The sequence below is a fragment of the Cherax quadricarinatus genome, chromosome 31 (assembly GCF_038502225.1).
Source record: "Cherax quadricarinatus isolate ZL_2023a chromosome 31, ASM3850222v1, whole genome shotgun sequence".
NCBI classification, from domain to species: domain Eukaryota; kingdom Metazoa; phylum Arthropoda; class Malacostraca; order Decapoda; family Parastacidae; genus Cherax; species Cherax quadricarinatus.
In genome coordinates, this window is record NC_091322.1 from 13,458,019 (window position 1) to 13,472,360 (window position 14,342).

The 14,342-nt window shown below is 39.7% G+C and overlaps 1 protein-coding gene across 2 annotated transcripts in view; it reads left to right on the plus strand.

Moving 5' to 3' along the window:
- LOC128697789 (BBSome complex member BBS4) overlaps positions 1-14,342 on the plus strand; it is a 139,737-nt gene that overhangs the window by 17,389 nt on the left and 108,006 nt on the right. The window lies entirely within an intron of this gene.

Consider the following 14,342-nt stretch of genomic DNA (forward strand, 5'->3'; position numbering starts at 1 on the left):
GAATTTATTACCTGTGAATATAAAAGAAACACTGTTAAATTCAAGTCTCTTCTCAAAAATCACCTACTCACCCACAAGTAAATAAATACTGAATAATTGTATCTCATAAATTGTATCTCATAAATGTTTCTCATTATTGTATCTCATAAATGTCTAACCTGTGGCCCAATCAAACTTTATTTTTTAATTACATTACCTAACAGAATGCAGTGGTCAGTGGTCAGTCGTCAGTGGTCAGTGGTCAGTCGTCACGTGAGGTCACAGACCCTGAGCTGCTTTGGGGATTAGCGTGGACGGTTACAAAGCATGGCTTGCTTCGGCAGTGTTTTAAAAATTGAGGTTGGAGAGTTGAAGGAGGAGGTCTTGCTTCTCCAGGAGGAGATTAGGAGGCTGAAGGTCCACCTCAATGGGTCTGGGAGAGAGTGTGAGGTGGCTGGAGTTGTGGGGAATGAGGCTTCTAGCAGTGAGGTGCAGTCTGTCTCTCGCTGTGAGGAGGCTGTAGTTGGGGAGGTAGCAACGGCTACCAGCAGTGAGGTGCAGCCCAGCACCTGCTACAAGTGGCGAGTGGTTCACAGTAATGGGAGGTGCATCAGAGTAAGGAAAGTTAAGAGTGAAGATCTGAAAGTAGGAAATCGCTTCTCTGTTCTTCAGGATGAATGTACTTCAGTGGCCAGTGAAGGTAAGGGTACTACTGCCCCTGCTAATGGAGGTAAGCGCATTCTTGTGGTTGGTGACTCTCAGGTAAGATATATTGACCGTGCTTTTTGTAATAAGAATAAGAAGATGAGAGATAGAGTGTGCTTCCCTGGAGCTGGTGTTGGGGACATAGTCAACAGGCTGGATAATATCATATCAGGTAATGAGAACAAGCCCATTATCTGTCTCAGTGCTGGTGGAAATGATATTGGGAAGGGTACGAGAGAAGAGCTGCTAGATAAGTACAGGTCAGCTATAGATTTCATTAAGTCTAAGGGAGGGATCCCAATCATATGTAGCATCTTGCCTAGAAGGGGAGTAGGAAATGAATGGTTGTCTAGGGCAATTGGTGTAAATTGCTGGCTAGACAGATAATGCAAGGAACTTGCAATCCCATTCATTGACAACTGGAACAACTTTTATGGCAAACATGATATGTATGCAAGGGATGGGGTACATCTCTCTGGGGCAGGAGTGGTAGCACTTGCAGACTCGATTGAGAAGGTCATTGGTGAAATGCCTATGATTTTAAACTGATGGAAGATAGAGGTATGGGTGTGTGTGGGAAACAAGCAGGTTGCAACACTAGGGTTGGAAACAGTAAATGTATAAAAGGCATTCAGCATGAAGTTATAAATAAAGACAATAGATCAGGTCAGCAAACAAAGGGGGACAGCAGAGGGCAGCAAGGGACTAGCTCCCTTAAGGTTTACTATACTAATAGCAGGAGTGTAAGAAATAAGATAGATGACCTAAGATTAATTGCAAGTGCAGGAAACATAGATATTATTGCTATAACAGAGACCTGGCTAATCTGAAAGATAGAGAGATGCCCTCTGAATGTCACATACAAGGCTATAAATTATTCCACACTGACAGGGTCAACAGGAAAGGTGGTGGAGTAGCGATGTATGTCAGAGACAATTTAAATTGTTGTGTCAGACAAGATATTACATTAGAAGCATCAGCCACTGAATCTGTTTGGTTACAGCTTCTCGAGGGCCGAGAAAAACTAATTTTGGGTGTGATTTACAGGGCCCCAAATCTTGATAGGGAGTGCAGTAAACTTCTATGGGACGAAATTCGTAAGGCATCTACATACGAAAATGTTGTGCTAGTGGGAGATTTCAACTATAGACAGATTGACTGGAGCAATTTGACAGGAAATTTAGAGTCAGGTGACTTTCTTGATACGATCCAGGATTGTTTTTTAAAACAGTTTGTGACAGAGCCTACTAGGGGAAATAACCTCCTTGACTTGGTTCTTGCCAGTAGGGAAACACTAATTAATAATCTTGAGGTTAATGATGAGCTTGGGGAAAGTGATCACAAATCACTCAGTTTTAATATATCATGGAATTCCCCTAATAATGGCAATCAAGTCTCCGTCCCTGACTTTCGCTTGGCTGATTTCATAGGACTGAAAAATTACTTAGGTGGGCTGAACTGGAATGACCTGACTAAGGGTCAGGTAGGTGGTGATGGTTGCCAATATGATGCTTTCCAGGGCATAGTTCTAGCTGCTCAGTCAAATTATGTTCCAAATAGGGAAATCAGATCAAACAAAAATGATCCTAAATGGATGAACAATAGATTAAAATATCTGATTGGTCAAAAGAGAGGCATATATAGGCAAATCAAAAGAGGAGAGGGGCAATTAAGAAATCGATATATTCAGTTAAAGAGAGAAATAAAAAAGGGAATTAGAAAAGCAAAAAGAGATTATGAGGTTAAAGTTGCAAGAGAATCGAAGACTAACCCAAAAGGATTCTTTCAGGTATACAGAAGTAAGATCAGGGACAAGATAGGCCCACTCAAAAGTTCCTCGGGTCAGCTCACTGACAGTGATAAGGAAATGTGTAGAATTTTTAACACATACTTCCTCTCAGTTTTTACACAGGAGGATACCAACGATATTCCAGTAATGATAAATTATGTAGAACAGGACGATAATAAACTGTGCACGATTAGGGTCACAAGTGACATGGTCCTTAGGCAAATAGATAAATTAAAACCTAACAAATCCCCAGGCCCTGATGAACTGTATGCAAGGGTTCTAAAGAAATGTAAAGAGGAGCTTAGCACACCTTTGGCTAATCTTTTCAACATATCACTACAAACTGGCATGGTGCCAGATAAGTGGAAAATGGCAAATGTGATACCTATTTTCAAAACAGGTGACAGGTCCTTAGCTTCGAACTATAGACCAATAAGCCTAACCTCCATAGTGGGAAAATTTATGGAATCAATAATTGCCGAGGCAGTTCGTAGCCACCTTGAAAAGCATAAATTAATCAACGAATCTCAGCATGGTTTTACAAAGGGGCGTTCCTGCCTTACGAATTTATTAACTTTTTTCACTAAGGTATTTGAGGAGGTAGATCATGGTAATGAATATGATATTGTGTATATGGACTTCAGTAAGGCTTTTGACAGGGTCCCACATCAGAGACTATTGAGGAAAATTAAAGCACATGGAATAGGAGGAGAATTTTTTTTCCTGGATAGAGGCATGGTTGACAAATAGGCAGCAGAGAGTTTGCATAAATGGGGAGAAATCAGAGTGGGGAAGCGTTACGAGCGGTGTTCCACAGGGGTCAGTGTTGGGCCCCCTGCTGTTCACAATCTACATAAACGACATAGATGAGGGCATAAAGAGCGACATCGGCAAGTTTGCCAATGACACCAAAATAGGCCGTCGAATTCATTCTGACGAGGACATTCGAGCACTCCAGGAAGATTTGAATAGACTGATGCAGTGGTCGGAGAAGTGGCAGATGCAGTTTAATATAGACAAATGCAAAGTTCTAAATGTTGGACAGGACAATAACCATGCCACATATAAACTAAATAATGTAGATCTTAATATTACGGATTGCGAAAAAGATTTAGGAGTTCTGGTTAGCAGTAATCTGAAACCAAGACAACAGTGCATAAGTGTTCGCAATAAAGCTAATAGAATCCTTGGCTTCATATCAAGAAGCATAAATAATAGGAGTCCTCAGGTTGTTCTTCAACTCTATACATCCTTGGTTAGGGCTCATTTAGATTATGCTGCACAGTTTTGGTCACCGTATAACAGGATGGATATAAATTCTCTGGAAAATGTACAAAGGAGGATGACAAAGTTGATCCCATGTATCAGAAACCTTCCCTATGAGGATAGACTAAGGGCCCTGAATCTGCACTCTCTAGAAAGACGTAGAATTAGGGGGGATATGATTGAGGTGTATAAATGGAAGACAGGAATAAATAAAGGGGATGTAAATAGTGTGCTGAAAACATCTTGTTGTGATAGAAACACAGGCCTTATCTCTAGGCTTTATTGAACATAGAATCTTCATAGTACTTCTGCAACAACAAAATATAATGACTAGTACATCTAATAATGGCTTCTACAGGGATGGTGATGTCTTGCATATGTCAAGAGAAAAGTTACAACTACAGGCCACATATTTAAACTCACCATGTAATCTGCATCGCTGATAAATGGATAAAGTAGGAGAGAATCACACACCATGTGTTGGTGCCCATGACACACACCAAACTGTTGTTGTTGTTAAGGGCCCCTAGAGGTGGTGCAGTATTATCCTGCTGCTGCTCCCCACAGGACCAGTATCACTACACATCTAGCCTAGACAGGACTCGCAGCAATGGTTTTAAGTTGGAAAAATTCAGATTCAGGAAGGATATAGGAAAGTACTGGTTTGGTAATAGAGTTGTGGATGAGTGGAACAAACTCCCGAGTACAGTTATAGAGGCCAGAACGTTGTGTAGCTTTAAAAATAGGTTGGATAAATACATGAGTGGATGTGGGTAGGTGTGAGTTGGACCTGATAGCTTGTGCTACCAGGTCGGTTGCCGTGTTCCTCCCTTAAGTCAATGTGACCTGACCTGACTAGGTTGGGTGCATTGGCTGAAGCCGGTAGGAGACTTGGACCTGCCTCGCATGGGCCAGTAGGCCTTCTGCAGTGTTCCTTCGTTCTTATGTTCTAATACTCCATTCTACTGAATGCTCAGCAACACAGTAAATGACCATATGACCTGTCTTTGTAATACTCATTTGTACTAAATTGTTATCTGTTTACAATAATGTTTTTACCACAGAATATATCATTGCTTAGTTAATCTTAAGTAATTTTAAGTCTGCCCATAATGCTCTGCATGTTGCACTGTAATAACTGTATTCCTTTGTACTTCACTGTATCATGTTCAAATAAATAAATAAATAAAGGTAATGAACTAGATGTGAGGAAGCTGTCAGTCCCAATGGAAATAAGTCACACTGTCATGACTTTTTTGGGTTATCCCAGGTTCTCTACACATATGCTGCTATGTATGACAACACCAGACATAAACATCTCTACGACATTCCCCGTGTCCGACTAAACCTTTACAAAAATTCAATGTATGTCAATGGCCCTAAAATCTGGAATACCCTACCTGAGAACTCTAGAACTGCAGACACATTCATCACCTTCAAAACTACCATTAGAAAACATCTTATCTCCCTGATACACCCCGTCAACTAACTATACGAATACCACCTGGTGGTTCACACTTACACTCGCTCACTCATTTGACCATAAACAGACATATTAATCTCAGTCTTAAAATAATGAATCCTGTGATACTCCAATACTGAAGCTGTATAGTCCTTGTGGCTTAGCGCTTCTTTTTGATTATAATAATAATCCAATACTGAAACTATATACTGTGCCAAAACAAAAGCATTCACATTGCTAAACTCATAAACTAGTATTTAGTCACTTAGCCATAAGACCAACTTACCTCATAATTTGTAATATTTTACAATTAAGAATAAAACTAAGTATGCCCGAAATGCCTAGCCATGCTAAGCGTTCTAGTGGTACACTCTGTAATCACAATTTTACTACATGTAAACCAAACAATAACCAAATTTCTGTAAACTCAGCATTGTAATCCTTATAGAGAATAAACTTTGAATTTGTGTATACCTGAATAAACTTACTAACTTACTTACTTGCTCTTACAAACAACAACAACAACAACAAGGTATTGTGTTTCAGCGGCTTAATTAAATTAGTTTCTCTTTTCGGTGTTACTGGTCTTAACATTAATATATGTAATTTCCCTCCCCCTCACACTATTTGCTTCCTGTAATAATATATATATAAAGAAACACTGCGTACAAGCAAGTAAGTAACAGTTTAGTGCTCATGTGTACTGTGGTAAACATTGGCAGTTGCTCAGTTACCTGCAGTTTATATGATGGGTGAGTATATTAGGGGTTTCAAAGGTGTAGATAATGATAAATATGAGGAATTAGTGGCTATTTGTGATAACTTTATATGTAATGAATACTTAGCAAGTCTTGATGCCAGAGAGACTACTGTATATGACCTCGACAGAAATGTGTTTAATAATAATAATATCTATTTTCTATAAGTACATGTACAAGGTATACAGGTCTAGTTGACATCAGTGATATACTACTACTATATAGAAGCCACTGGTTATGCTGATTATTTCGGGGAAATTAGGTCAGTTTTGTCCCAGGATGCGACCCACACCAGCCCACTAACACCCAGGTACCTATTTACTGCTAGGTGAACATAGACAGCAGGTGTCTTACGGAAACACTTACTAATGTTTCCACCAGTACCAGGGATCAACCCCCGGACCTCAGTGTGTGAGCTGAGTGCACTAGCACTGAGCACTAACACTGTGAACTAGTGCACTGTGCACTAGCACTAGCACTTGAACCTGAACAAAAAGTTGCTTGTCACAGAATATCACACCAAACTACAAATATGCAACATTGTCAACACTATAATAATGGTCTGAGGAAAAACAGTATTTGCAGCCAATATAAATGTAGATGTGTGCCCCTAATATATGTATTTTTATACAAAATAATGGTGCTTCTCATCATCCCTTTATCTTTGATATACTTTTGATGAGGTCTGAGAATTTTCCTACTCCTGGAGTTCAGCCTTGGACCAAGCTTGTCTGGTGCTTACCCTCATCAACCAGGCTCTTGTTGAACATAGCATCACCTTAACTCTGTGACTATTTACTTGTGTTGACCAGTATTTTCTGGGCAGTAATTACTGACCTCTTCTAGGGGGGCTCCTTGGCACGGTAAAGAGGCTCTTGGTATGAGGAATTAGACCTGTTGGTCTCCTTCCTCAGACCGAACCTAATTACCCCCCAATCTCCCTTCCCTATCCCATCCTCCCCATATGCCCTTTTCCTTTTCCTCCCCCCTCCCAACCCTCCCCTTTCCCCATCCCATTTGTAGCCTCTGGGTTCTCTCCTCTGGCATTACAGTTTCTAGGCCGGGGAAGTGTACTGGGGTTCATCCCACTCCGTGGGGTCCCTTGGGAATAGTATAGTTTGCTGTGGAATCTGGATCATCTGAAGGTGCCCTGCTCCTTTCCTGGATTTCTAGGAGGTAGGGCAGGGTGTCCTGTAGGTGACAGTTGTATCTCCGGAGGCTACCTATCAATGCTGGAAGATGGCATCCGAGGGAGGTATGCTTTGTGGTAGGTGTCTGACGGGCCTATCTTTTGTCCACTGAGGTGGCTCAGTGGATGTGAGGTTGTTATCCTGGAGTGATGGTTTACTGGTGTGAAGGGCAAGGTATGTCACGGGTTTCACGCTGCATCTGCACTGCTGCCGGTTTCGAGGTCCTCTTCGATGAAGGGAGGAACTTACGGCCCTTCCATGCCTTCTAGTAATTGTCCCTCTGCTGTCCCTTTCTTTTCTTTCTTTCCTTCTTTTTTTTTTTCTTAAAATACATAATAAGAAAGAAACACGTACCACCATCATGGAGTCTTCATTCCATGATCCCTCTCCTCCTCCTCCTCCTCCTCCTTCTCCTCCTCCCAGGCCCCTTTTTGTTACTGCATCATGTTCTGACCTGGCTTTGTTATTGGACCATTATCCAGACTTTTACCATACCCCTGTACCTTCTGCTAGTGACACTTCATCACCTGCTCCAGGTACTGAGGCTCTGCCCATTTCTTCTAAGGCATCTGCCCCTTGCACATCTTTATGCTTCCGGCTTAATAATAATAATAATAATAATAATTATAATAATTTTTATTTTGACATGATACATAGTTGTGCAAAGGAATATAGTAGTTGGGTGTACATGCCAAAAGCCCCTTTGTATGCAGAGCATTTCGGGCAAACTTAATATTAACTTAACATTAGTAAAGCAATAACAGATACGTAATTATATGGACATTGATGAGTTACAGTAAGTACAGTAAACAGTTTTAAAATTAGTTTATAAAATTTACATTAGTACAGTACAATGGTACAACTTGAATTAATTTACAATATGGAAATATTACAATGGTACAATTTGAAAACAACTTACAGTATTGCAATTTAGTACAATTTAGAACAATTTAAAGCAGTTTACTATATGAAATTATTACTATTTAGTATTATTTAATACAATGAAATTTAAGCATCTAATTTTGAAGTAATGAGTTTATGGTTGAGCAATCCTTAGCATATACAGTAATGAAGTTGAATTAAGTTTAAGTTGAGCAGTCTTAAATTATTTAGAAGTGCAACAATTTTCAAATCGCCCATCTGCTTCCGGTCAGGCCACCCGCTGTCCTATGCCTAAGCATTCCAGACCCTTTGCTGATGATAATGCTTTGAGATCTGCTCATTCCACCCAGAAACAACCTACATGACACCCACTTCCTTTATGCACCATGTTTACAAGTACACAGTGGACCAAATTCTTTTCCCTACAACCAACATCTCCAACCGATTATCTTTCAGACCATAGTATGTATTGGTAAAGCTCTTTTATGACATGTTCACCAAAATATATCATTTCACATTGTTACAGCACATTGTTACAGCTCAGAATGCAGATCAAGCTCATGATCTTTCCCATTCCTATCACAGTTTACAAGCACACTACTCTCAGTTCTTGCAGTGATACAGTGGTCTTACCGTGTTCAACTGTACAGTGCGATTTTCTGTCTTGCAGTGACGATATTTTAGAGCAATTAGCCCTTCAGGAACTTCCAGTTCTCAAAGTGGATATACAGTGGACCCCCGCATAACGATTACCTCCGAATGCGACCAATTATGTAAGTGTATTTATGTAAGTGCGTTTGTACGTGTATGTTTGGGGGTCTGAAATGGACTAATCTACTTCACAATATTCCTTATGGGAATAAATTCGGTCAGTACTGGCACCTGAACATACTTATGGAGTGAAAAAATATCGTTAACCGGGGGTCCACTGTATATGTCCTGCCTGCTCACAGGTGGAGGCGCTTTCCCAGTAGGATCGCCAGCTTAACCTTTGACTGCCGTGTACTCTCGTCCTCTGTTTATATTGCGGGACATCGCCTAGGGGTCCATAAAGTGGTCCTTACACCCCAACAGTATCAAAATTGTTGGCACTTTGGACATTCTGCTAAATACATACTGCAGGTCTGCGGCAGAGTGCCCGGTCTGTGGTGCCGCAGATCATGCTGATACATTTTGCAGTCTTCCTTCCACTTGTCTTAATTGCAATGAAACTCATCCTTCTTTTTCCCGCTGATGTCAGGTCTATCTTAATGAACGTGAAATCTATTGTCTTAAGGAGAACGAAGGCCTTAATTTTGCTATGGCTGTCTCTTGGCTCCATCTTCAGAGGAATCTTCCTCGTGTTCCTTATTCTCGAGTAGCTCGGAGACCTCCAGCCTTGACTGTGTTAATTTGTAATTTAAATGCTTGACAAAAAAGTTGAGTGACCCCACTGCAAATACCAATCCAAGACTAATTTCACATTGAGAGCGCCAAATTGTTTGTAAAATATCATCCTAACTTAAACCTATGGAGGAACTCTTGACAGGTGCATAGGCTTTAATCTGACATAGACAATGCATTACTCTGACAGTATTGACAATCTAATGTCTGACTTGTAACCTGTAACAGGCACTGTATGTATAGCCAATGTCACCCTGCCTACCAAGAGACAAAACAAAAAGAGATTACGAGGTAATCAGTGTCATTTTAATGAACCTATCTCCAACTGGTACAAAGGTTATAAACCTGAGACTGTCTAGTTCAGTGATGATCTTGTAGCTGCAATGCACCTTTTGTTTAAACTAATGAGTCAACTGAAGTGGAAGGTAGGAAAAAGTCAGTATATAGACAGAATGAATATTATGATGTTCTGAAATTGATGGTTTGTCTAGCAATTTAGTTTAAAAATTGCTCATGTCACGAGTTGAGTTTCCTCTATCTAGTGCTTTACACTTTAGAGTATCCTCCTTATGGTCTTCAGCTGTTACCATCATACTTTAGGGTACTGGCTTATGGAACCTGTTCATAGAATACACAGTTATGAATAATGAAAAAGTAATATCTGTGGAGGGTCTCATGAATCATTCCATAGAAATTAACCACCTCCCTATATCAGCATTCTTCAGCAGTGTCTCAAGTTAAATGTTAAGAGGGAATTAGTGTACATGCACATGGGAGGTAAACAAGGCTTAACTGGGTGAGAAAAGTGATTCGAGTCTTAACCCTTAAATGGTAACATTCATAGACAACTGGGACCTCTTCTATGGCAGAAATGACATGTATGCTAGGGACGGGATTCACTTATCTAGGTGTGGGGTGGGAGCACTGGCAACTGCAGTGGAGGGAGCAGTTAGGACTTTAAACTAGGAATAGTTAGTGGTATGGGTTTTGGCAGGAAAACAGTGAAGTCCCAGTGTAGTAATATTACGAGTTCTAGGGGAACTAGTAATAATAAGAACGAGATAGATATTGAAAAGCCAGGGACCTTGGGTGATAAGGACAGTAATAGGTTTAGTAGAAAAATAGAAATGAGCAGGAAGGGTAAAGAGAAAGGAGAGTCTTTCAATGTTTATTATGCTAATTGCCGTAGTGCTAGGAATAAGATGGACGAGTTGAGATTAGTTGCTAGTGTAGGTAACATTGATGTATTTGCCTTAACTGAGACGTGGTTTAATTCAAAAAGTCGGGACATGCCTGCGGAATGTCATATTCAGGGTTTTAAATTGTTCCAAGAAGATAGAAGTATTGGGAGGGGGGGTGGGGTGGCATTGTATGTCCGAGATCGCTTGAACTGTTGCATAAAAACGGGTATTAAGTCTGAAGTAACACATACAGAGTCTGTTTGGATAGAATTTTCAGAGGGGCATGAAAAACTGATTTTAGGAGTGATATACCGTCCCCCAAACTTAGATAGGGACCAAGGGAAACTACTATGGGAGGAAATTGTTAAGGCCACAAGGCACGATAATGTAGTAATTCTAGGAGACTTTAACTTTAGTCATGTTGATTGGAATTTCTTGACTGGGAATTTAGAATCATACGACTTCTTAGAAGTATTTCAGGATTGTTTTTTGAAGCAGTTTGTGACAGAACCTACAAGGGGAAATAGCCTGCTTGACTTAGTTATGTCAAACAATGAATCCCTTGTTAATAATTTAGAAATTTCAGAGGAACTGGGTGCTAGCGACCACAAATCAATTACATTTAGCATTGAATGGAAGTACGATAGTAGCGATAATTCAGTAACAGTCCCAGATTTTCGCTTAGCAGATTACGATGGGCTTAGAGAACACTTATCATCTGTTGACTGGGGTAACGAAGAGAGCTATCAATATGACAGTTTTCTGAACACTATACATGCTGCTCAAGGAGCGTTTATCCCATATAAAGAAATTAGATCAAATAGAAATGACCCAAAATGGATGAATAATAGGCTCAAGTATCTACTAGGGCATAAGAAAGGAATTTATAGGCGTATCAAAAGAGGTGAGGGTCATCTTATGAATCAGTATATTGACATTAAGAGGGACATTAAAAAGGGGATAAGAAAAGCTAAAAGGGACTATGAAATTAAAGTTGCTAGGGATTCTAAAACTAACCCAAAAAGTTTTTTCCAGGTCTGTAGAACAAAAGTTAGAGATAAGATAGGTCCCCTTAAAAATAACTATGGGCACCTTACTGACAAAGAGAATGAAATGTGCTTGATTTTAAATAATTATTTTCTCTCAGTTTTTACACAGGAAGACACTAACAATATTCCAGTAATTAATTTTTACAGTGGGCTAGAAGAAGATAAATTATGTAACATCACAGTCACTAGTGAGATGGTTGTGAAGCAGATAGACAGACTGAAGCAAAATAAGTCGCCGGGTCCTGATGAGGTTTTTTCAAGGGTTCTTAAGGAATGCAAAATGGAACTCTGTGAACCATTAACTAATATTTTTAATTTATCTCTTCAAACAGGTGTAGTGTCTGATATGTGGAAGATGGCTAATGTAATTCCTATTTTTAAAACAGGGGACAAGTCGTTACCGTCAAATTATCGCCCAATAAGCCTGACCTCAATTGTAGGCAAATTACTAGAGTCAATTATAGCTGAGATTATAAGAAGCCATCTCGATAAGCATAGCTTGATTAATGATACTCAGCATGGATTCACAAGAGGCCGGTCTTGTCTAACTAATTTATTAACTTTCTTCAGTAAAGCTTTTGAGGCTGTTGACCACAATAAAGAATTTGATATTATTTACTTAGATTTTAGTAAGGCTTTTGATAGAGTTCCGCACCATAGACTGTTAAAGAAAGTGGCAGCTCATGGCATTGGGGGAAAAGTGCTCTCGTGGATCGAGTCATGGCTCACTGACAGGAAGCAGAGAGTGTCCATAAATGGGGTTAAGTCCGAGTGGGGATCTGTAACAAGTGGCGTTCCACAGGGATCAGTCTTGGGCCCGTTGTTGTTTATAATATATATCAATGATCTTGATGAGGGAATTACTAGTGATATGAGCAAATTCGCCGATGACACAAAGATAGGTAGGATAATTGATTCAAACGTAGATGTTATGGAACTTCAGGAGGATTTGAACAAACTCCATTCTTGGTCAGAAAAGTGGCGGATGCAGTTCAATGTAGATAAATGCAAGGTTCTGAAGCTTGGGAGTGCCCATAATCCTAGTACTTATAAGTTAAATGATGTAGAACTTAGCCATACAGATTGCGAAAAGGACTTGGGGGTTATGGTGAGCAGCAACCTTAAACCAAGACAGCAATGCCTAAGCGTACGTAATAAGGCAAATAGATTACTGGGATTTATATCAAGAAGTGTAAGCAACAGAAGTCCAGAGGTCATACTGCAGCTTTATACATCATTAGTAAGGCCTCACCTAGATTATGCAGCTCAGTTCTGGTCTCCGTATTACAAAATGGACATAAATTCGTTAGAAAATATTCAGCGTAGGATGACTAAATTAATACATAGCATTAGAAATCTTCCTTATGAAGAAAGATTGAAGACTCTTAAGTTACATTCACTTGTTAGACGAAGAATGAGGGGAGACCTGATCGAAGTGTATAAGTGGAAGATAGGTATTAATAAAGGGGATATTAATAAGGTCTTGAGGATGTCTCTCCAAGAGAGAACCCGCAGTAATGGATTTAAATTAGATAAGTTTAGATTTAGAAAGGACATAGGAAAGTATTGGTTTGGAAATAGGGTAGTTGATGAGTGGAACAGTCTACCTAGTTGGGTTATTGAGGCTGGGACTTTGGGTAGTTTCAAATCTAGGTTGGATAAGTACATGAGTGGGAGGGGTTGGATTTGAGTGGGACTTTCACATCAGAGCTTATTTCTTGGGTGGCATTGAAAATTGGGCAAATGTTTTGTTAGTGGGATGAATTGTAAAGGACCTGCCTAGTATGGGCCAGCAGACCTCCTGCAGTGTTCCTCCTTTCTTATGTTCTTATGTATATATACGTTCACCTGGGCAGCGCCCCGAATTTTTTGAGAGAAAAAAATATATATTTTTTAATAGGAAAAAAGATCGTGTGGTACCCAGGCGTCCCCAATTTTTTTTCATGTGGTGCACACTGAGTGCGCACACCCATTCTCTCATGTCTCGGTGACTCAGGCTTATTGTGCCAATGTTGAATGAATGACAAAGGAAACGTATATATACGTTTGGGGCACTACGCGAGAGAACGTATATATACGTTTGGACCGTTTATGGGTAAAATATGGGTAATACAGAGGTTATAAAGACAGGTAGCTGGCTATTACTAATGTAGTTCATGGAACCTGAACACAGAAAATAATGTAGTTTTCTTCAAAACTGTGTACGTACTGTATTTTTCATTTTGGGTGTGCTGGTGTAGGAGGCAGGAATTATGAAGTCCTTATACCTGCCTTCCAGATAAACAAGCTGACATTTAATCACTCAATATAACACAAAGGAACAAAGTGTATAGTAAATTTGAAACATTGCAGTGCAATATGAGGTACTTTTTCACCTATTTCAAGTCATAAGGCTTTTGTGAGTGGGGTTTAGCCCCTCAACCCATTATGGTCCTTTGTAAACTTTTGTTTTTGAGCCCCTTCAACAGGGTTGCCTTGGATCAAACCTGATTACCTCATTCCTTGGATCAAACCTGATTACCTCATTCATCAGGCACTGTATGACTCTTCATGTTTATTGCTTCCCTATGAATATAATTATACATAATTAAGTAATGTTCACTAGATGGGTATAGAGTGCATTTTATAACAATTAACTTATTTATTGTAAGAGCAAGTTGTTAAAAATTGTGAGGTAATAGAAGTAACTGGTAACAGA